Source organism: Rhinichthys klamathensis, unplaced genomic scaffold (assembly GCF_029890125.1).
Source record: "Rhinichthys klamathensis goyatoka isolate OS25496 unplaced genomic scaffold, OSU_Roscu_1.1 h1tg000123l_1, whole genome shotgun sequence".
In the NCBI taxonomy this organism is placed as follows: domain Eukaryota; kingdom Metazoa; phylum Chordata; class Actinopteri; order Cypriniformes; family Leuciscidae; genus Rhinichthys; species Rhinichthys klamathensis.
This window is the reverse complement of record NW_026606660.1, coordinates 8,026,768-8,051,672: the sequence shown is the minus strand read 5'-3', so window position 1 is coordinate 8,051,672 and position 24,905 is coordinate 8,026,768. Positions and strand designations below refer to the sequence as shown.

At 40.5% G+C, this 24,905-nt stretch overlaps 1 protein-coding gene across 3 annotated transcripts in view; it reads right to left on the bottom strand.

Moving 5' to 3' along the window:
- akap6 (A kinase (PRKA) anchor protein 6) overlaps positions 1-22,925 on the bottom strand; it is a 181,836-nt gene extending 158,911 nt beyond the window's left edge. For 2 of the 3 annotated variants that reach the window (XM_056256081.1, XM_056256082.1), the window contains exon 1: positions 22,814-22,923. The gene's annotated coding sequence lies outside the window, so the exon portion shown is untranslated. Of the gene's footprint in view, positions 1-22,813 lie in introns of all 3 variants that reach the window. The other variant, XM_056256083.1, reaches the window with a different exon arrangement.
- Positions 22,926-24,905: the final 1,980 nt, after the last annotated feature.

The following is a 24,905-nucleotide window of genomic DNA, read 5'->3' as shown; positions in this document are numbered from 1 at the left end:
TCGCCTGATTGTCCGAACAATGTCTCAAACTGTGCTCCAATTTGCCAAGACACTGAATTCAAAGATCTCAATGTGAAATAAAGCATGTCTCATTAAATTCTTCCAAGACCAAATTATCTGAGTTACTAACTAGGCTGTAGTCGGTGTTACAGTGTGTTCGGCTGTACGATTACTGTACTTGCCCATCACGGCACAGCCCCTACTGGCGTTTTGCGATTTTATATAAAAAAAGCATTTAGTTCAATTGGACAGCGGACACTACAATATAAACTGAAAGCGTCTGCCCTGCTCCATACAGCACGAGCTGCAGAGTCGCAGCACAATGCAGCAGGAGTCAGATTTCACTTATTATGCCAGGTTCAGACACAATATCAGCCCGATTTTTCCACGATCCGTTGGAGCACAGGAGCTCTTCTGTACACAGCTCTCAAGCATTGCGAAACGAAAGAGAGATGATGGTATTGGTGATGCTAGGTGGAATTATGCAATGGAGGAAAGGTTTGTGGAGCTATAGCAATAATACTCCTGCCTTTATGATGTTTCCTTGAGGGATTACCATGACAGTGTGTAAAAAGATAAATGCTGGAGGTGCTTCAGCAACCCGATGAATACTGGAATTAGCCTTTAGCAAAGACGCCGCTTCAGTAGTCATTTGTTTGCTCTTGTTTCTGGAAGTCAGTCGCTAGTTCTGCATTCTCTATAACATCACACACGTCGTTAAAGACAACAAGCGATGATTGGTCAGGAAGCAATGGGTAGTTTGACATGTTTCTTGTCCATGACAGGAATTTAGGAGTCAGAATCGCATAATCTGACATGGTGACTATCATAACAGACAAAAATATTGTGTAGTCTGAACCCGGCATAACATGACAAGAGTAAGAAGAGATGACTGGCATGGTGGAGGATTTGGTGCACAACAGATCCTGAGTGTCATTGACAAATATATTATCTTGTAAAACGTACGGTCAGTAACGCCGTCCCTATACACAAAGTAGCCGAAGCTAAATGTTTCTTTGTAATTATTTGTGACCCTGGACCACAAAACCAGACTTTGAGACCAAATTGACCAACTTGAGATTTATAGCTGAATAAATAAGCTTTCCATTGATGTATGGTTTGTTAGGATATGACAATATTTGGTCGAGATAAAACTATTTGAAAATCTGGAATCTGAGGGTGCAAAAAAATCGAAACATTGAGAAAATCGCCTTTACAGTTGTCCATTTATGTTCGCGATTGTGCTGCATTCACTCACAAAAATAAATGTTTAAGATATTTACGGTAGGAAATTTACAAAATATCTTCATGGAACATGATATTTACTTAATAACCTAATGATTTTAGGCATAAAAGAAAAATCGATTATTTTGACCCACAATGTATTGTTGGCTATTGCCACAAATATACCCGTGCGACTTGTGACTGGTTTTGTGATCTAGGGTCACATTTGTGAAATTTACAAGCAATTTCTTATAAAGTGATGCATTTATTTCTCCCAAGGAATTTTGAGAAAAAAATCTGAGACAAAGTTACTTAAAACAAAACTGGAAACTCCAATCAATAACATTTCCTCTGGTCCCATTAGGAATCAACAATGCTATCTATATTGTGCGCTTGCCGAGCAGACAGCTTTGATGATTATAATGTGAGCAATCTAGTTCTGCTGTCTCACTCTGCAATGTCAAAGAGAAGAAAGTCCTCTGTAAATGTATACAGTGGAACATCTGCTATATACAGTGCAAAGCTTTAATCCAGACAGCAGGACTGTGACAGCATTCTTCTCTCTGGGGCTCTGTCCCAAATCCTCTGAATTATTAATTGTATCCATAAGCAGATAGGCTATGTGGCAGAAATTTGCCTCCCTTCTTAAATATTCCTCACACCTTCAAGAAATTATGGAGGCTCGTTTCCACCACTGAATAAAAAATAAAAAGGGTAATTGCGACTTTTTTTCTCAGAACCGTGATATAAACTCGCAATTGCTAGTTATAAAGTCAGAATTGTGTTATATAAACTCCTAAGTCACAGGGGCGAGAGAAAAAACAGAATTGCAAGAAAAAAGTCATAATTGCGAGATATAGATTTGCAAGTGCGAGAAAAAAGTCATAATTGTGAGTTTATATCTCTCAATTCTGAGAAAAAAAGTCAGAATTGCAAGAATTTGAGATTAAAAGAAGTCGTAATTATCTTTTACATTGTTTTATTCCGTGGCAGAACAAACTTCCATAAGAAATGGAGCAAACTAAAGTGGAATAAAAAAGACACCAGAAAACGGTTTATACAAGAGGATTAAATTCTGATAGAATTAAACAAGCTTCTTACATGCAATAAAGAAGTAATACTCTGTCCAGCCTACATCATTTTAAAACTTGAATCTAAAGTGGTTGTCTTACATTCGATTATGAAGAACCTTTATGATCCCTTTGCAGGAGTAGATCTCCTGCTCCAAAGGCATTTTTATGCAAATCAGAATATATCAGGATAATTAAAGAAACTACATTTTCTGAAGAAAGTGTTATGTGCTGACCAGCTAACCATCATGATGCTAGGCTGTTCTTGGATGGCCTAACACAAAAGAACCTATGCAGTAGTGAACAAAACTGTAGGACGAATGGTAGAGCAGTAAAAGCTGCCAGCTCATGGTTCATTACCCTTCACACACCTGCAGCCGTGTCCCTGGCAGAACATCTCCCTATCCATCTACTCGCTTCCCTTCTGTTCTCGTCTGGATGAAAACCTGCCCGTCTCTTCTGACCTTGACCTACACCAGATGCTGAGGTCAGACGTGAGAGTGTATGCTCAGATTTGATGCTTTTAGCAATAGATTTAGTAATAATATATAGCAGGTAAAGAAGTCTAGAGATCAGAGAAGACACCATTACACTAAAAAAATCAGTGGATTTAAAATGGAACTTCACTTAAATTTGGCCTGTGCTGCTTCCTGTAAAACACATTATGCCTGCTCAAAGACAAAAGGAGATAAATAGATAGTATGATAGATAAAACAATAGATAGAATGACAGATTGATAAAACAACAGATAGAATGACAAATAGAGCGACAGAACGACAGAGCAATAGAATTACAGATAGAGCAACAGATTAGCGATAGAGCGATATAATGACAGATAGAACGACAGAGGGATAGAGCGACAGATAGAACGACAGAGGGATAGAGCGACAGATAGAACGACAGAGGGATAGAGCGACAGATAGAACGAAAGAGAGATAGAGCGACAGATAGACCGACAGAGAGATAGAGCGACAGATAGAACGACAGAGAGATAGAGCGACAGATAGAACGACAGAGCGACAGATAGAACGACAGAGGGATAGAGCGACAGATAGAACGACAGAGCGACAGATAGAACGACAGAGGGATAGAGCGACAGATAGAACGACAGAGCGATAGAGCGACAGATAGAACGACAGAGAGATAGAGCGACAGATAGAACGACAGAGAGATAGAGCGACAGATAGAACGACAGAGGGATAGAGCGACAGATAGAACGACAGAGCGACAGATAGAACGACAGAGGGAAAGAGCGACAGATAGAACGACAGAGCGACAGATAGAACGACAGAGGGATAGAGCGACAGATAGAACGACAGAGAGATAGAGCGACAGATAGAACGACAGAGGGATAGAGCGACAGATAGAACGACAGAGCGACAGATAGAACGACAGAGGGATAGAGCGACAGATAGAACGACAGAGCGACAGATAGAACGACAGAGGGATAGAGCGACAGATAGACCGACAGAGGGATAGAGCGACAGATAGAACGACAGAGGGATAGAGCGACAGATAGAACGACAGAGCGATAGAGCGACAGATAGAACGACAGAGAGATAGAGCGACAGATAGAACGACAGAGAGATAGAGCGACAGATAGAACGACAGAGAGATAGAGTGACATATAGAACGACAGAGAGATAGAGCGACAGATAGAACGACAGAGCGATAGAGCGACAGATAGAACGACAGAGAGATAGAGCGACAGATAGAACGACAGAGAGATAGAGCGATAGAACGACAGAGAGATAGAGCCACAGATAGAACGACAGAGAGATAGAGCCACAGATAGAACGACAGAGAGATAGAGCCACAGATAGAACGATAGAATGATAGAACGATCGACAGAGCGATAGAGCGACAGATAGAACGACAGAGCGATAGAGCGACAGATAGAACGACAGAGAGATTGAGCGACAGATAGAACGATAGAATGACAGATAGAACGATAGAGCGACAGATAGAACGACAGAGAGATAGAGCGACAGATAGAACGACAGAGGGATAGAGCGACAGATAGAACGACAGAGGGATAGAGCGACAGATAGAACGAAAGAGAGATAGAGCGACAGATAGACCGACAGAGGGATAGAGCGACAGATAGAACGACAGAGCGACAGATAGAACGACAGAGGGATAGAGCGACAGATAGACCGACAGAGGGATAGAGCGACAGATAGAACGACAGAGGGATAGAGCGACAGATAGAACGACAGAGCGATAGAGCGACAGATAGAACGACAGAGAGATAGAGCGACAGAGAGATAGTGCGACAGATAGAACGACAGAGAGATAGAGGGACAGATAGAACGACAGAGAGATAGAGTGACAGATAGAACGACAGAGATAGAGCGACAGATAGAACGACAGAGCGATAGAGCGACAGATAGAACGACAGAGAGATAGAGCGACAGATAGAACGACAGAGAGATAGAGCGACAGAGAGATAGAGCGACAGATAGAACGACAGAGAGATAGAGCGATAGAACGACAGAGAGATAGAGCCACAGATAGAACGACAGAGAGATAGAGCCACAGATAGAACGACAGAGAGATAGAGCCACAGATAGAACGATAGAATGATAGAACGATCGACAGAGCGATAGAGCGACAGATAGAACGACAGAGCGATAGAGCGACAGATAGAACGACAGAGAGATTGAGCGACAGATAGAACGATAGAATGACAGATAGAACGATAGAGCGACAGATAGAACGACAGAGAGATAGAGCGACAGATAGAACGACAGAGGGATAGAGCGACAGATAGAACGACAGAGAGATAGAGCGACAGATAGAACGACAGAGGGATAGAGCGACAGATAGAACGACAGAGGGATAGAGCGACAGATAGACCGACAGAGGGATAGAGCGACAGATAGAACGACAGAGCGACAGATAGAACGATAGAGCGATAGAATGACAGATAGAACGACAGAGAGATAGAGCGACAGATAGAACAATAGAGCGATAGAATGACAGATAGAACGACAGAGAGATAGAGCGACAGATAGAACGATAGAATGACAGATAGAACGACAGAGATAGAGCGACAGATAGAACGATAGAGGGATAGAGCGACAGATAGAACGATAGAATGACAGATAGAACGATAGAGCGATAGAATGACAGATAGAACGACAGAGGGGTAGAGCGACAGATAGAACAATAGAGTGATAGAATGACAGATAGAACGACAGAGAGATAGAGCGACAGATAGAACGACAGAGGGATAGAGCGACAGATAGAACAATAGAGCGATAGAATGACAGATAGAACGACAGAGCGATAGAGCGACAGATAGAACGACAGAGGGATAGAATGACAGATAGAACGACAGATAGAACGATAGAATGACAGATAGAACGATAGAGCGATAGAATGACAGATAGAACGACAGAGAGATAGACCGACAGATAGAACGATAGAATGACAGATAGAACAATAGAGCGATAGAATGACAGATAGAACGACAGAGATAGAGCGACAGATAGAACAATAGAGCGATAGAATGACAGATAGAACGACAGAGCGATAGAGCGACAGAGAGATAGAGCGACAGATAGAACGACAGAGGGATAGAGCGACAGATAGAACGACAGAGAGATAGAGCGACAGATAGAACGACAGAGAGATAGAGCGACAGATAGAACGACAGAGAGATAGACCGACAGATAGAACGATAGAATGACAGATAGAACAATAGAGCGATAGAATGACAGATAGAACGACAGAGATAGAGCGACAGATAGAACAATAGAGCGATAGAATGACAGATAGAACGACAGAGCGATAGAGCGACAGACAGAACAATAGAGCGATAGAATGACAGATAGAACGACAGAGCGATAGAGCGACAGATAGAACGACAGAGGGATAGAATGACAGATAGAACGACAGAGAGATAGAGCGACAGATAGAACGATAGAGCGATAGAATGACAGATAGAACGATAGAGCGATAGAATGACAGAGAGATAGAGCGACAGAGAGATAGAGCGACAGATAGAACGATAGAGCGATAGAGCGACAGATAGAACGACAGAGCGATAGAGCGACAGATAGAACGACAGAGAGATAGAGCGACAGATAGAACGACAGAGAGATAGACCGACAGATAGAACGATAGAATGACAGATAGAACAATAGAGCGATAGAATGACAGATAGAACGACAGAGATAGAGCGACAGATAGAACAATAGAGCGATAGAATGACAGATAGAACGACAGAGCGATAGAGCGACAGACAGAACAATAGAGCGATAGAATGACAGATAGAACGACAGAGCGATAGAGCGACAGATAGAACGACAGAGGGATAGAATGACAGATAGAACGACAGAGAGATAGAGCGACAGATAGAACGATAGAGCGATAGAATGACAGATAGAACGATAGAGCGATAGAATGACAGAGAGATAGAGCGACAGAGAGATAGAGCGACAGATAGAACGATAGAGCGATAGAATGACAGAGAGATAGAGCGACAGATAGAACGATAGAGCGATAGAATGACAGATAGAACAATAGAGCGATAGAATGACAGATAGAACGACAGAGCGATAGAGCGACAGACAGAACAATAGAGCGATAGAATGACAGATAGAACGACAGAGGGATAGAGCGACAGATAGAACGACAGAGGGATAGAATGACAGATAGAACGATAGAGCGATAGAATGACAGATAGAACGATAGAGCGATAGAATGACAGAGAGATAGAGCGACAGATAGAACGACAGAGAGATAGAGCGACAGATAGAACGATAGAGCGATAGAATGACAGAGAGATAGAGCGACAGATAGAACGATAGAGCGATAGAATGACAGATAGAACGATAGAGCGATAGAATGACAGAGAGATAGAGCGACAGATAGAACGACAGAGAGATAGAGCGACAGATAGAACGATAGAGCGATAGAATGACAGAGAGATAGAGCGACAGATAGAACGACAGAGCGATAGAGCGACAGATAGAACGACAGAGAGATAGAGCGACAGATAGAACGATAGAATGACAGATAGAACGATAGAGCGACAGATAGAACGACAGAGGGATAGAGCGACAGATAGAACGACAGAGGGATAGAGCGACAGATAGAACGACAGAGAGATAGAGCGACAGATAGAACGACAGAGGGATAGAGCGACAGATAGACCGACAGAGGGATAGAGCGACAGATAGAACGACAGAGAGATAGAGCGACAGATAGAACGACAGAGAGATAGAGCGACAGATAGAACGAAAGAGAGATAGAGCGACAGATAGAACGACATAGAACGCTGGAGCGATAGAATGACAGAGATAGAGCGAAAGATAGAACGATAGAGCGATAGAATGACAGAGAGATAGAGCGACAGATAGAACGATAGAGCGATAGAATGACAGACAGATAGAGCGACAGATAGAACGATAGAGCGATAGAATGACAGAGAGATAGAGCGACAGATAGAACGATAGAGCGATAGAATGACAGAGAGATAGAGCGAAATATAGAACGATAGAGCGATAGAATGACAGAGAGATAGAGCGACAGATAGAACGATAGAATGACAGAGAGATAGAGCGACAGATAGAACGATAGAGCGATAGAATGACAGAGAGATAGAGCGAAAGATAGAACGATAGAGCGATAGAATGACAGAGAGATAGAGCGACAGATAGAACGATAGAATGACAGAGAGATAGAGCGACAGAAAGAACGATAGAATGACAGAGAGATAGAGCGACAGATAGAACGATAGAGCGATAGAATGACAGAGAGATAGAGCGACAGATAGAACGATAGAATGACAGAGAGATAGAGCGACAGATAGAACGATAGAGCGATAGAATGACAGAGAGATAGAGCGACAGATAGAACGATAGAGCGATAGAATGACAGAGAGATAGAGCGACAGATAGAACGATAGAGCGATAGAATGACAGAGAGATAGAGCGAAAGATAGAACGATAGAGCGATAGAATGACAGAGAGATAGAGCGACAGATAGAACGATAGAATGACAGAGAGATAGAGCGACAGATAGAACGATAGAGCGATAGAATGACAGAGAGATAGAGCGACAGATAGAACGATAGAGCGATAGAATGACAGATAGAACGAAAGAGCGATAGAATGACAGAGAGATAGAGCGACAGATAGAACGATAGAGCGATAGAATGACAGAGAGATAGAGCGACAGATAGAACGACAGAGCGATAGAGCGACAGATAGAACGACAGAGAGATAGAGCGACAGATAGAACGATAGAATGACAGATAGAACGATAGAGCGACAGATAGAACGACAGAGGGATAGAGCGACAGATAGAACGACAGAGGGATAGAGCGACAGATAGAACGACAGAGAGATAGAGCGACAGATAGAACGACAGAGGGATAGAGCGACAGATAGAACGACAGAGAGATAGAGCGACAGATAGAACGACAGAGGGATAGAGCGACAGATAGAACGACAGAGAGATAGAGCGACAGATAGAACGATAGAATGACAGATAGAACGATAGAGCGACAGATAGAACGACAGAGGGATAGAGCGACAGATAGAACGACAGAGGGATAAAGCGACAGATAGAACGACAGAGAGATAGAGCGACAGATAGAACGACAGAGGGATAGAGCGACAGATAGAACGACAGAGAGATAGAGCGACAGATAGAACGACAGAGAGATAGAGCGACAGATAGAACGACAGAGCGACAGATAGAACGACAGAGGGATAGAGCGACAGATAGAACGAAAGAGAGATAGAGCGACAGATAGAACGACATAGAACGCTGGAGCGATAGAATGACAGAGATAGAGCGAAAGATAGAACGATAGAGCGATAGAATGACAGAGAGATAGAGCGACAGATAGAACGATAGAGCGATAGAATGACAGAGAGATAGAGCGACAGATAGAACGACAGAGAGATAGAGCGACAGATAGAACGAAAGAGAGATAGAGCGACAGATAGAACGACATAGAACGCTGGAGCGATAGAATGACAGAGAGATAGAGCGACAGATAGAACGACAGAGAGATAGAGCGACAGATAGAACGACAGAGAGATAGACCGACAGATAGAACGATAGAATGACAGATAGAACAATAGAGCGATAGAATGACAGATAGAACGACAAAGATAGAGCGACAGATAGAACAATAGAGCGATAGAATGACAGATAGAACGACAGAGCGATAGAGCGACAGACAGAACAATAGAGCGATAGAATGACAGATAGAACGACAGAGCGATAGAGCGACAGATAGAACGACAGAGGGATAGAATGACAGATAGAACGACAGAGAGATAGAGCGACAGATAGAACGATAGAGCGATAGAATGACAGATAGAACGATAGAGCGATAGAATGACAGAGAGATAGAGCGACAGAGAGATAGAGCGACAGATAGAACGATAGAGCGATAGAGCGACAGATAGAACGACAGAGCGATAGAGCGACAGATAGAACGACAGAGAGATAGAGCGACAGATAGAACGACAGAGAGATAGACCGACAGATAGAACGATAGAATGACAGATAGAACAATAGAGCGATAGAATGACATAGAACGACAGAGATAGAGCGACAGATAGAACAATAGAGCGATAGAATGACAGATAGAACGACAGAGCGATAGAGCGACAGACAGAACAATAGAGCGATAGAATGACAGATAGAACGACAGAGCGATAGAGCGACAGATAGAACGACAGAGGGATAGAATGACAGATAGAACGACAGAGAGATAGAGCGACAGATAGAACGATAGAGCGATAGAATGACAGATAGAACGATAGAGCGATAGAATGACAGAGATATAGAGCGACAGATAGAACGATAGAGCGATAGAATGACAGATAGAACAATAGAGCGATAGAATGACAGATAGAACGACAGAGCGATAGAGCGACAGACAGAACAATAGAGCGATAGAATGACAGATAGAACGACAGAGGGATAGAGCGACAGATAGAACGACAGAGGGATAGAATGACAGATAGAACGATAGAGCGATAGAATGACAGATAGAACGATAGAGCGATAGAATGACAGAGAGATAGAGCGACAGATAGAACGACAGAGAGATAGAGCGACAGATAGAACGATAGAGCGATAGAATGACAGAGAGATAGAGCGACAGATAGAACGATAGAGCAATAGAATGACAGATAGAACGATAGAGCGATAGAATGACAGAGAGATAGAGCGACAGATAGAACGACAGAGAGATAGAGCGACAGATAGAACGATAGAGCGATAGAATGACAGAGAGATAGAGCGACAGATAGAACGACAGAGCGATAGAGCGACAGATAGAACGACAGAGAGATAGAGCGACAGATAGAACGATAGAATGACAGATAGAACGATAGAGCGACAGATAGAACGACAGAGGGATAGAGCGACAGATAGAACGACAGAGGGATAGAGCGACAGATAGAACGACAGAGAGATAGAGCGACAGATAGAACGACAGAGGGATAGAGCGACAGATAGACCGACAGAGGGATAGAGCGACAGATAGAACGACAGAGAGATAGAGCGACAGATAGAACGACAGAGAGATAGACCGACAGATAGAACGACAGAGAGATAGAGCGACAGATAGAACGACAGAGGGATAGAGCGACAGATAGAACGACAGAGGGATAGAGCGACAGATAGACCGACAGAGGGATAGAGCGACAGATAGAACGACAGAGCGACAGATAGAACGATAGAGCGATAGAATGACAGATAGAACGACAGAGAGATAGAGCGACAGATAGACCGACAGAGGGATAGAGCGACAGATAGAACGACAGAGAGATAGAGCGACAGATAGAACGACAGAGAGATAGAGCGACAGATAGAACGAAAGAGAGATAGAGCGACAGATAGAACGACATAGAACGCTGGAGCGATAGAATGACAGAGATAGAGCGAAAGATAGAACGATAGAGCGATAGAATGACAGAGAGATAGAGCGACAGATAGAACGATAGAGCGATAGAATGACAGACAGATAGAGCGACAGATAGAACGATAGAGCGATAGAATGACAGAGAGATAGAGCGACAGATAGAACGATAGAGCGATAGAATGACAGAGAGATAGAGCGAAAGATAGAACGATAGAGCGATAGAATGACAGAGAGATAGAGCGACAGATAGAACGATAGAATGACAGAGAGATAGAGCGACAGATAGAACGATAGAGCGATAGAATGACAGAGAGATAGAGCGAAAGATAGAACGATAGAGCGATAGAATGACAGAGAGATAGAGCGACAGATAGAACGATAGAATGACAGAGAGATAGAGCGACAGAAAGAACGATAGAATGACAGAGAGATAGAGCGACAGATAGAACGATAGAGCGATAGAATGACAGAGAGATAGAGCGACAGATAGAACGATAGAATGACAGAGAGATAGAGCGACAGATAGAACGATAGAGCGATAGAATGACAGAGAGATAGAGCGACAGATAGAACGATAGAGCGATAGAATGACAGAGAGATAGAGCGACAGATAGAACGATAGAGCGATAGAATGACAGAGAGATAGAGCGAAAGATAGAACGATAGAGCGATAGAATGACAGAGAGATAGAGCGACAGATAGAACGATAGAATGACAGAGAGATAGAGCGACAGATAGAACGATAGAGCGATAGAATGACAGAGAGATAGAGCGACAGATAGAACGATAGAGCGATAGAATGACAGAGAGATAGAGCGACAGATAGAACGATAGAGCGATAGAATGACAGATAGAACGAAAGAGCGATAGAATGACAGAGAGATAGAGCGACAGATAGAACGACAGAGAGATAGAGCGACAGACAGAACGATAGAGCGATAGAATGACAGAGAGATAGAGCGACAGATAGAACGATAGAGCGATAGAATGACAGAGAGATAGAGCGACAGATAGAACGACAGAGCGATAGAGCGACAGATAGAACGACAGAGAGATAGAGCGACAGATAGAACGATAGAATGACAGATAGAACGATAGAGCGACAGATAGAACGACAGAGGGATAGAGCGACAGATAGAACGACAGAGGGATAGAGCGACAGATAGAACGACAGAGAGATAGAGCGACAGATAGAACGACAGAGAGATAGAGCGACAGATAGAACGACAGAGGGATAGAGCGACAGATAGAACGACAGAGAGATAGAGCGACAGATAGAACGACAGAGGGATAGAGCGACAGATAGACCGACAGAGGGATAGAGCGACAGATAGAACGACAGAGAGATAGAGCGACAGATAGAACGACAGAGGGATAGAGCGACAGATAGAACGACAGAGAGATAGAGCGACAGATAGAACGATAGAATGACAGATAGAACGATAGAGCGACAGATAGAACGACAGAGGGATAGAGCGACAGATAGAACGACAGAGGGATAGAGCGACAGATAGAACGACAGAGAGATAGAGCGACAGATAGAACGACAGAGAGATAGAGCGACAGATAGAACGACAGAGAGATAGAGCGACAGATAGAACGACAGAGAGATAGAGCGACAGATAGAACGAAAGAGAGATAGAGCGACAGATAGAACGACATAGAACGCTGGAGCGATAGAATGACAGAGATAGAGCGAAAGATAGAACGATAGAGCGATAGAATGACAGAGAGATAGAGCGACAGATAGAACGATAGAGCGATAGAATGACAGACAGATAGAGCGACAGATAGAACGATAGAGCGATAGAATGACAGAGAGATAGAGCGAAAGATAGAACGATAGAGCGATAGAATGACGGAGAGATAGAGCGACAGATAGAACGATAGAATGACAGAGAGATAGAGCGACAGATAGAACGATAGAGCGATAGAATGACAGAGAGATAGAGCGAAAGATAGAACGATAGAGCGATAGAATGACAGAGAGATAGAGCGACAGATAGAACGATAGAATGACAGAGAGATAGAGCGACAGAAAGAACGATAGAATGACAGAGAGATAGAGCGACAGATAAAACGATAGAGCGATAGAATGACAGAGAGATAGAGCGACAGATAGAACGATAGAATGACAGAGAGATAGAGCGACAGATAGAACGATAGAGCGATAGAATGACAGAGAGATAGAGCGACAGATAGAACGATAGAGCGATAGAATGACAGAGAGATAGAGCGACAGATAGAACGAAAGAGAGATAGAGCGACAGATAGAGCGACAGATAGAACGCTGGAGCGATAGAATGACAGAGAGATAGAGCGACAGATAGAACGATAGAGCGATAGAATGACAGAGAGATAGAGCGACAGATAGAACGATAGAGCGATAGAATGACAGAGAGATAGAGCGACAGATAGAACGCTGGAGCGATAGAATGACAGAGAGATAGAGCGACAGATAGAACGATAGAGCGATAGAATGACAGAGAGATAGAGCGACAGATAGAACGATAGAGCGATAGAATGACAGAGAGATAGAGCGACAGATAGAACGATAGAGCGATAGAATGACAGAGAGATAGAGCGACAGATAGAACGCTGGAGCGATAGAATGACAGAGAGATAGAGCGACAGATAGAACGATAGAGCGATAGAATGACAGAGAGATAGAGCGACAGATAGAACGCTGGAGCGATAGAATGACAGAGAGATAGAGCGACAGATAGAACGATAGAGCGATAGAATGACAGAGAGATAGAGCGACAGATAGAACGATAGAGCGATAGAGCGACAGATAGAACGATAGAGCGATAGAATGACAGAGAGATAGAGCGACAGATAGAACGATAGAACGACAGACAGACAGACAGACAGACAGACAGACAGACAGACAGACAGACAGACAGACAGACAGATAGATAGATATAGATAGATAGATATAGATAGAATGACAGAGAGATAGAGCGACAGATAGAACGATAGAACGACAGACAGACAGACAGACAGACAGACAGACAGACAGACAGACAGACAGACAGACAGACAGACAGACAGATAGATAGATAGATAGATCCGCATGGTAAAAGTTCAATATTTGCACAAACATAGTCACAGCTTTACACATCCAGTGAAACAATGAGCTATATGACGCCATGCTAAATCAGAGACGACCTGTGAAGTATCAGATGAACTTCAATAATTCATGACCTCACAAACTGCAACATCCGCCATTTTGGAGAAAGGATAGAGGAATTTTTCTTTTATTATTCATGGTTTCTTTTTTCAGCACTGTTTTACAGTGTATTTACATATGTAGTCCTAATGCTTTACAAATAAATAAATACAAATTTGTAAAGTAATTTATACAATTTCTCCTGTCCATATTATCTCATAAATAATCTTATTCTTTATTAAATCAAATATAAAATAGTATAACAAATATATAAAAACTAAACTATAAAATATAACCCATAAATCAAATATATTAGTTCTGTATTTTACACAATGAACTCTGGCAAACAACGCATAAAACTATAAAGGTGAGGTGAGAGTTTGAATATTTTGAATAACAGTTTAGTATTGCGCATCAAAAAGACTCTTGATATGTAATTCTGTAAAAGAGTGAGCTGGAACAATAAGCCTGCAGCATCTAAGAGAACGGAGGTCAAGACACTTTCTGTCCACTTTCTGAAAGGAGCCGAGGGCAATATCCTGTGTGAGTCAGCAGAAACACCCTTTTATTTATATTTTTGAGGGTCACAGAGAGACTGTAAGGCTAATATTTCAATAGACCTTTTTTTATTTTCACCCTGGAATATAAATATCCTTGTTTATCATGTAATTCTGTGCAGAAAAAGTGGCAAAAGTAGATTACAGGGTCAGTCTCAGTGGTGTAACTTTGTTTTTAAAAGTGGGTGGGACAGGTATGAATGTGTGAGTGTGATCAGTGGTGGAGGAAGTACTGAATCTCAGTACTTAAGTAAAAGTACAAATAACCAGAGACATTTACTTTAGTAAAAGTAGAAGTACCACAATGACAACCCTACTTAAGTAAAAAGTACCTGATTTTAAATGTACTTTAAGTATTAAAAGTAGAAGTACTTGCATAACAATTTATTCTCTTAATGTCTTTATTCTAATGATTAATAAAACAGTTACTAACTCATTCAACCTAATACTCATATAATGATGTTCAATATGATGGAAAAGCAGTTATATTTTAAGTTTTTGTCACCATTTCTGAACAGCTTACTATATACCCTTACTATATACTATATATATATATATATATATATATATATATATATATATATATATAAACACACATATTATGTTAAAACGCGATTAATTTATGGCGTAATTCTGAACCTCTTGGCTTGCCATACTAATCCTAACCAAACGTATAATACACACGCACCCCAATAAACCTACCAATGCGTTTCCTATGCATGTAAAAACTAATTTTCGCGTATAAATTGCACGATAAACACACTGCGTGCTATAGAGACGCATTTAGTGTGACCGGGTTATTATATCTATGGCAACCAAACTTCACTGGTGAGACAGAAACGTGCGATGAACGGACGGTCATGATGACGTTTTGGCAGGGGAAAAACTGATCAGAAAATTTACCGAAAATGTAACAGAACGTTGTAGAAATGTAGTGGAGTAGAAAGTATAATAATTGCTGCAAAATGTAACGAAGTAAAAGTAAAAAGTATGCACTATTGATTCTACTTAAGTAAAGTACAGATACGTGAAAAATTTACTTAAGTAAAGTAACAAAGTATTTGTACTTCGTCACATTCCACCACTGAGTGTGATGGGGTCATTTCATCCTTACATCTACTATAATACAATATATTATTAGTCCTGAGACTCTAAACGTGAATAAATATAGATTCACTATGAATGTTCGCAGTGGCGTCATGCCCATTCAAAGTGAGGGGGCACGTGCCCCCTCAGATTTTTCCTCCCTAGGGTGACCAGAAGTCCCGAAAAATAGTTTTTTTCATTTGCTCTTGACGCGCGAATGGATTCAAAGTGTTCACGCGTAGGCTATAACTAGACGCGGTAGGCGCGAATTTGACGCGCTATTCGCGTCTGGTGTGAACGCAGCATTAAAGGAGTGATTGATTGGCATAGACAGTATAAGAAATGGACAGAGCCATCTCATTGGAACTCAGTTGAGACAGTTGAAGCCCATTTTTAGCGATTTCTGAGCATTTCCGTTCCTGACGCGCAGACTCAAACCGACTCAAACTAAGCTTGATGACGTGAGCAACCTGTCTGACAGACGTTAATCTTCTAGTAGCTGTGCGTGAAAACAGCCAACGTTAATCTTGCAGAGACGGGGAACTTGAGCAAAGAGTTCTTTGGCGTGAGTGAGCAGGAGTAAGTATTCCGTTGCTTTTATGGACTCATTATCTATGGGCTTCTCCCTTGACGGGACGTCCCCCCGATCGCCTGCGAGCTTCTCCTCCTGTCTGTACGGTCATTTCTGTACAGCGCGACAGAGAGTCGAGTGGTTATGACGCAATCGTTAGCCTATTTTTACTAAAACTGTTTCTACGGGGCCATAATGTAACATAGAAGGTAATGGAGCACTTTATACATTGTCGTGTTTCTTTAGAAATAAATAATGGACAAATGGAGTCTTTAAACGCCTCAGATGTAAAGTTATTAGCTGTCAAAGTGACGCCAAAATGAATGGGAGTCAATGGAAATGCTAACGCAAGTGAAGTTCTGCTACAACATGGCGGCACCCGGCCGGCTTCAACTTCCGGTCGATGGATTACCCCCTTGTTGATTGGTCGCGTCACTGTGTGCAAAAAAAAACTTCGTCCGGGCCGCGATATTTTTTTTCACAGGATGGTAGGGGAAGACTCATGAATATTCATTAGGGAACTCATCCCTGATTGGTCTTAACCCCAGTGACGGGTAGGTTTAGGGGCGGGGTTAGGGGTAAGTCATCAGACCCCCCCCAGTGACGGGTAGGTTTAGGGGCGGGGTTAGGAGTAGGTCATCAGACCAATCAGGGATGAGTTCCCTAATGAATATTCATGAGTCTTCCCCTACCATCCTGTGAAAAAAAATATCGCGTCCGGGCCTTATAATGTCTGATGTCGGGTTAGGCCTACACAAAGCAAATCATCTACAAAATTATTTAGTTTTCCTATTTAATGACCGACAATTTAGTTGTAATAATAATTTTGCCATAAGGCTGATTAGCGTTAGGCTATAGCCTGAAAGGTCTGATTTAGCCTACACACTGTTACAACAGTAACACATTTTTTTTTCACAATGACATTTGAGTTCATGATTTGAATGGGGTTTTTTTTTTTGGCAGACTAAAGACTAATGACAGACTTTGATCTTTGAATTAAAAAATATGTTTGGTTCAGGTTTGAAATTCATTATCTTTTAATGTAGTCTAATATCATAGTAGGACTACCCCCCAAATCCGTACAGCATAGTTGTTATACAGATCGCTATACATATTGCATTTGATTTGATTACTTTTTTACATTTCTGTCAAATATTAACCAAATAAACGGGGTAGTTAACCTTATTCAGCACTGAAATCTGTCAAACTTCTTTCAAAGTCCTTCATCACATATTAATATTAAAATAACTTAATTTCAGAGCACCACAAAGTCAGACCTCAGCACCTTTATGTAGGCTACCTTTAATGTAAGATCGTTCTTAGGTCACATACCAATTTAAAATCATAACATAAAAACTGCAATGGTACTGTTTTTAAAATCATGTGTAGTAGGCCTAAGTGTACAGTAAGTGTGTGTGTAAACATGCTTTAATGAAGTAGACTTCAAAAGCTTTTGAATTTGAGCTTACAGTTCTTTCATCAACCTGTCTTTACATAAACTTACAAAATAGATACTTTAACTTAGTCCTCAGAATCAGATAGAGGAGTGTTGCTGCTAGCTCCGTTAAGGCATTTCTGTCCCTCCCAAACTGCATTGAAATGGTATGTTTAGCAGCCAGAATTTAAACATTTTCAGGGGGAGAAACCCCCTGACCCCGCCTAACATGATCCATATCACCCGTCAGAAAACAATTGCAACGTCTCAGATTGTGCCCCCCCAGAATTTTGGCTTGCATGACGCCCCTGAATGTTCGTGTTCCCTAATGGTGGTGGTGGTAGAAGGTACTGTATGAGCCGTTAAATGCTTTTTTTGCATTCTTCTGAGTAACTTTTCCATGGTTTTTCTATGTAAGCATGACCTAGATGGCCATCTTTAAATGTTGCACTCGTGTCTCACGTTTTGCACATAAGCATTGCATTTATGGAAACCATGTCAAGTTAATTAAAATAATTTTTCTAAACACAAAAATGCTCACATTCTAATGGCCCGTTCTAACTTAACACAGAGACAAATATTCTGCCCTTCAAATGGCAATTAGCTACAGCTACTATGCAATATCAAAATTGAGTGTTTTATATGATTGTTTTAGCTCACTCACAAAGTTTCAACAAAACAATCTCAGACCTTTCTTTACCATAATAATGGTAATGTGCTTATTGACCGTAATGCTTTGTATGACATCTGACATGATGTCAAAGCACAATGAGCCCTGCCGTGGCCCTATTACTACCTGAATGTTTTTGGAAGCTCTGTTTAACTGTCCATCATCTCTTCGGGACAGTTTTGACCTGCTTCTGATCAATACATTGTTAACCCTTAACCTCAATCATCAATGCGGTCAAAGGTTGAGGTCATGTATTCAGCAAGTCCAATACTACTGCTGGCCCTCCTAAACCCCAACAAAGGGAAAACAATATTTAATGTCATTTTATTGTCACTGTTTCAGCAAATATTTGACCTAAAAAAAAAAAATTATAATAATAAAAAATATATTTATAGGTTAAATATTTCAAATAAAATATGAAAATATGTGCTTGCAAAACAAATTGTAGACTATGTTTTTAAACAATGATTTTAGGGCAGTGGTTTTTAACTGTTGTGTTGCACTTATATGCACTAGTCTAGTCTAGTGTATGATTTTTATTTTAAGGATATTTTGTCATCCACAATTAGAGTCTGATAGCCCCTACCCCTTTGCTACAAAAGGAAAAATAGGACAGTTAAGAGCATGAAATGTCCAACATTCCACACTTGCAGTAGTGTGTGAACTCACCACTCACACTATTTAGTATATTACAACGGCATAGAATAGTGCATAAGTGTGCAAATTGGGTCGCACCTAACCTTTTTGAGTCCATGGCCGCCTGTTGTCAAAGACGATATTTGAAGGCCACTCAATATAGTTCTGGTATGTGCTGTAAAGACAGAGCTCTTCATTTAAAAATTTTCAAACAAAAACTAGGAGTGGCAATATATAAAAATAAAATTATTTTATTTTATTTTTTATTATTATTAACTAATTAAAATGATTAATAGTTTACAAATCCCTAACCCTAATGCAATATCAATGCAACTAAGTGTTTACATGACACCATTTTCAACTAAAAACAGAACACTTTTTATGCGTTTTGGCCATTCATTTACACGACAATGGCTTTCAAAATGTACGTTTTTAAAAAAACTACCATTATCATCTCTGTGTAAACTACAAAAACACGAATTTGTGAAAATAGTGACGTCCTACGCATGTGTTTTACAGTATAGATAGTGTTTCTTTACAAAGTGGCATCACCAATGACTGGCCTGGCAGCATAATACAGCGTTTTTAGTTGTTTTCGTGGATCCCTGTGAACGGGAATCATTTTGACAACATTGCGTCTTTACGCGTAAAACGCAAAGGAAAAACTTTTCCGTTTTTAGTACATAATTGACGTGTAAATGTTTCCTAAAATGCCTTATCAAACACTGACTGATAAGAGCATCAGCTAATGACTATTTCAAATATACATCAAATAAAATACAACTATTCCTAACATCACAGCATTTTTGAAACGTGATTCAAATTTCGCTGTATATTGGAAACATTTTGATTAATAGTTGATAAAGATTCAATATAGTTTTCGATTGAAACATTTAACAACACTGAAGGTGATCAATTCTAATTTTTAAAGCATTATTCAATATTTTTCAAAGCTCGCTGAGAATACTCCATAATTGCCCGAACGACTGCTGCCACACCCTGGGTGGTGAAGTTAGATGACAGCTGCTCTCATTATGTTTGAATGATGACAGAATGATACAGAGACAGACTGACTGCACTTTGTGTCCAAATGGGAAATTAATTGAGATGTGATACCACCACCAAAGAGATGGAAAAAGCCAAAAATATATCACTATTTACAACAGCTTTTAACTGCAAACAAACCATAGTTAATGTCAGGCTTAAATTGTGTTTGGGTTCGGCACTTAAAAAACTTATTTTACAGTTTTACTATGTCAAGATGCTGAAAGACACAAAATCTGCCATGAAAGCATGCTACCCTGCGCAAAAGTCTGCTAAACTACAACATTTTCACAGCATGCTTGTGCTAATTTCAGTCTGTTTACACACACAACATGCGTTAGAAATGCCCTTATCTCTCAAGAGCACAGATCACACCCCAGTATTCTGGATCATCTGGTCCCCGTCATAACAAGCTCAGAAAACAGTTTTGAGTTCAGGCTTTGATATGCAAAAAAAGCAGCCAGTTACACAGAATATTCTGGGTTTATATAACAGGGGTCAATGCTGTGGAAAAGAGGGGTCTGTTCTTCCACGCTCAAACACAGACACAGACCCTCATCACCATATAAAACAGGGCTCTCGTGGGAGAGGGAGGGGCGGATCACAGAGGAATCGCTTCCCAAAACCCAGAACGGTGGCCGTGAACAACTGCAACAGTGCCTAAAGCTACAGGACTGAAATACATAACTGTCTTTCTCAGGAGATTTAAAGAAACTTCTAGACACACACAAGCACACTGGAAGGACAAAATTAAAACAAAACGGAATACTTCAACAGACTCAGATCCATTTTATCTAGTACATTTATCACATGATTTCTCATTCAATTGTTTACACACTTAACTGTAATGTATATTACTACCTACTCTTCACCTACACCATTAGATACAGTACATAAACTGGAATACAGTGCACTGTATTATTTATAATATAGAAATCAGTAATTGATTTGACCAATATACACTTTTGTTTGGATAAATTACATATTTTAACATTTCGATTATTTGAGCTAAATGATCAGCTAAATTATTATTATCATAATTCATATTTGTAACCATTTTAGTCTAATTATTTAGTTATGGATTAATTGGGGTTATAGCCAATATCTCATTATATTATATATATATATATATACACATACACATATATATGCATCTTTTATATATACAGTATATATATATATACACACACAAAAAAAGAAGAAATTATACATGTTAAAAAATAATAGTAGAATCTAATTCATATTTAAAATATTTATCATTTATTTATTTAAACCTGGAATTAAAAACTGGAAACTGACATAAAAATTATAACATTATATGAGTACGGAATATTTCTAGCAAGCGAATTTGTGGCATATTAATGTCCCACTGATACTTATAATGTCTTCCACCAAAAGAGCACAATATGCCCGTTGGAAATGTAATTTAAATGATCCTAGATAACATGATCATCAGGTTGTGGAGTCCATACCAGCTAGAGTGTAAAAAGACATTCCTTTCCAAAAACTACAAAATTAACATTTCAGCTTTGAACTGTTATGCTGATAATATTTTATAATGAAAAAGATTACATTTGAAGCATTTCACTATATGCAGAGGTGTCCCCCTGATAGCGCATTATATGTGTACAGTTACAGTATATATTGTTATGTACACTGTGCATAATATTATATGATGAGCGCTGATAATAAACTGTAGCATGTTTACTGTGCCCTTTGAAGAAAACCATCAAGTCATATGTCCTTTTTTTTCACCAAGTTAACTTAGCCAAGTTAAACATGAATTCTAATTGTAAGCCTGTGGTGCAACACCACACCTTAGGACACGCACACATGCGGCCTTATCAGGAAGCAAGCAAATCCATTCTAATATCTCAGAGCATGTGTCATGCAATGCAACACCACCCTTGCAGGGAGTGTTTGGGCCCAAGGTGACGAGGCAGCATCTAAAGGAGAGAGAACCATGACCAAGCAATGACACAGGCGTGACCACAACTGCTCATTAAATCCTGCGTTCCCTAATCCCTACCCTGCAGCACCATAAAGACGGACATGCAACGGAGACCTAGAAACGTGCTCAACACAAACAAACAAGCAGGGCTATTGAGCTGAAAACACTGGGCCACGCTTCCGTGTAAGGCGGGTGGAGAACACACACACTGACAAGCTCACATTCCCGACCACACAGACAGAAACAGAAATACTGCAAAAAGAAAAGGCAATGTATGTTTGGCCCCCCTTGTGGATACTATTTGTGCATGCGTCAGGTCCTTCCAATGCAGGCCACTTTAACAATGCTCTCTCTCTCTCTCTCTCTCTCTCTTCACAATTTCCCTATAACTCCAGCTAGTATCATATCTCATCCATGTTCAAATCTACCCTGCTTTTAATCAAAAGAAGAATAAATCTAGCAGCCCATACGAGCCGAAGACAGAAGCCGGGTACTCACCATAACACTACCTACTCCATTTTCCCATCCAGTGCGGTTGTGTGAGGGAGGTGCCTGCTATACGATCCACTGCAGGCTGCCTGCCTCATGGACGGATGCTGATGATGTAGCGCCTTTCAGGAGAGCAGCCCAGTTACCTTGGAAACTGAGGAGTGATGGAGTGGCCGTGCTGCTCTCCCATTGGCTGGTGCTTTCGCTGTGGGGCCCCTGGTGGGTGTGGCTTCAGATGAGAGAGGAAGCAGAACTGTGTGAAAGCACAGATGCACAACATCAGAGAGAGTGTGCTGTCCTTTTGCAGTAACACACACAGACAAAGACACACTCATATTTATTTACTATATAAGTGTGATATAGGCTACACACCGTTTTTATAGATTGTAACTTTATCCCTCAGTTTCACAGAAAAAGGCTTAAGATAGTCCCAGACTAGAAGAATGCATGTTTCAACTGTTTTAACTGAAAGCAACTTGCACTAAGATATCTTAAAATATGTCAGTGCCATTGTTACAGTAATGATAGCTGATGATAATATTGTATATTAAAATAGATAAAGGCACATAGAACAGCACTATAAAACAATATTTTAATATTTCTGCTTATATTATTTGTTTCATGTTAAAATCTTGATACGTTGCGTTTAACATTTTAACACTTAATTCAAAATAAAAGTACCATGAAATCATACAGAAACAATTTTTTTTATTTACTGCCATAAACTGTTGGACTATTATTAGTATTATTCACCTTGTTTTCGAATAATTAATCACCAAATCCTTGGTAAACACCGCATCGTGGATGTGTATTGATGGTGCGGGCAGGTGCAGCCTCAATTTACTTGCTACCAACCGGCACATTCACGGGTCATTTCGAGTTACAATTCATTTAAAGTTAATTTCGATTCGAACATGACCAATAGAGATGATGTCTGAGTGAATAAATTGTACCTTTCATAAATCATCCGTACATTTTCACCACTTTTTAAACGCCTTCAGGCCCATTGCGCCTGTTAAACGCAAACACCAGCCAATCACAGCGACGTGGAGGCACTGCCTCCTTTCACGTGACTTGTCGTCTACATTTTTGGCGTTTTCCGCTGAGAACGTCTTCCAGTCTGCCTTTGCTGTCTATCATTCGCGGTCGAGATCGGACCGGTGGAGCGGAGTCGAGACGCGCCGCTAGAAGTTTGACATTGACGCCAAACGCCATTGGTTCTCGCGTGTCACGTGACGTGACCGACGCATTAACAGAGAAGAAGATTATGACATAAAATAAAAAGTAAATTGTCATTGTAAGGAAAATTTGGAGGGGAAATATATTTTATAGTTACTAGTTATGGAAAAAATGTTACAATATAAATATCCTATAATATATATTAATATAATTATAGATATATTGCGTAAATATATATTTATATATCATATGTAATAAAGTGTAATATAAATATAATTATAATACATCTCATTGTTTTTCTCGCTTTTGATTCTGGGATGAATTTTGATTCTTGTTGCAGTAGTTTATTGAAACCATTGGATGGCGACAAAATTACGCTTTACAACTGATGCAACACACTGTTTTTCTTTAGATTTATAGAATAGATTATTATTCTATAGAAATATTCTTCTAAAATCGAAACATAATAATCAGGGGGGGGGGGGGGGGGCAGCATGTGGTTTCACTGACTATGACTAACCTAACCCTAACTAATAAGAGACATAATGTACTCTAAAGAAATGTTATAGACACAAATAATCAGAAGATGTAAAAATGTAGGAATAAATTATACTATTGTATTTTGTATTCTAAAGCTAACAGTCTTTACTTCATATAACGAATACATTGATAATGGACAAAAGCATATACTAAATAAATTAGTAAATGGAACATACTGTTCAGCTAAAACTGTGCCCGACATTTATTGTTTTAACATAAAAGAGCTTCACGCAGAACAATCTAACGGTCCTGGAGCTATATAGTCAACTATTTTATTTTTGTTTTCATTGACAAACTGCCCTTATGTCACTGCAGATGATGCTGCGGTAGATCTTTCTGAAACGATGACATCATCCCACTGGCCTTGGCAGTGGAGCCGAAC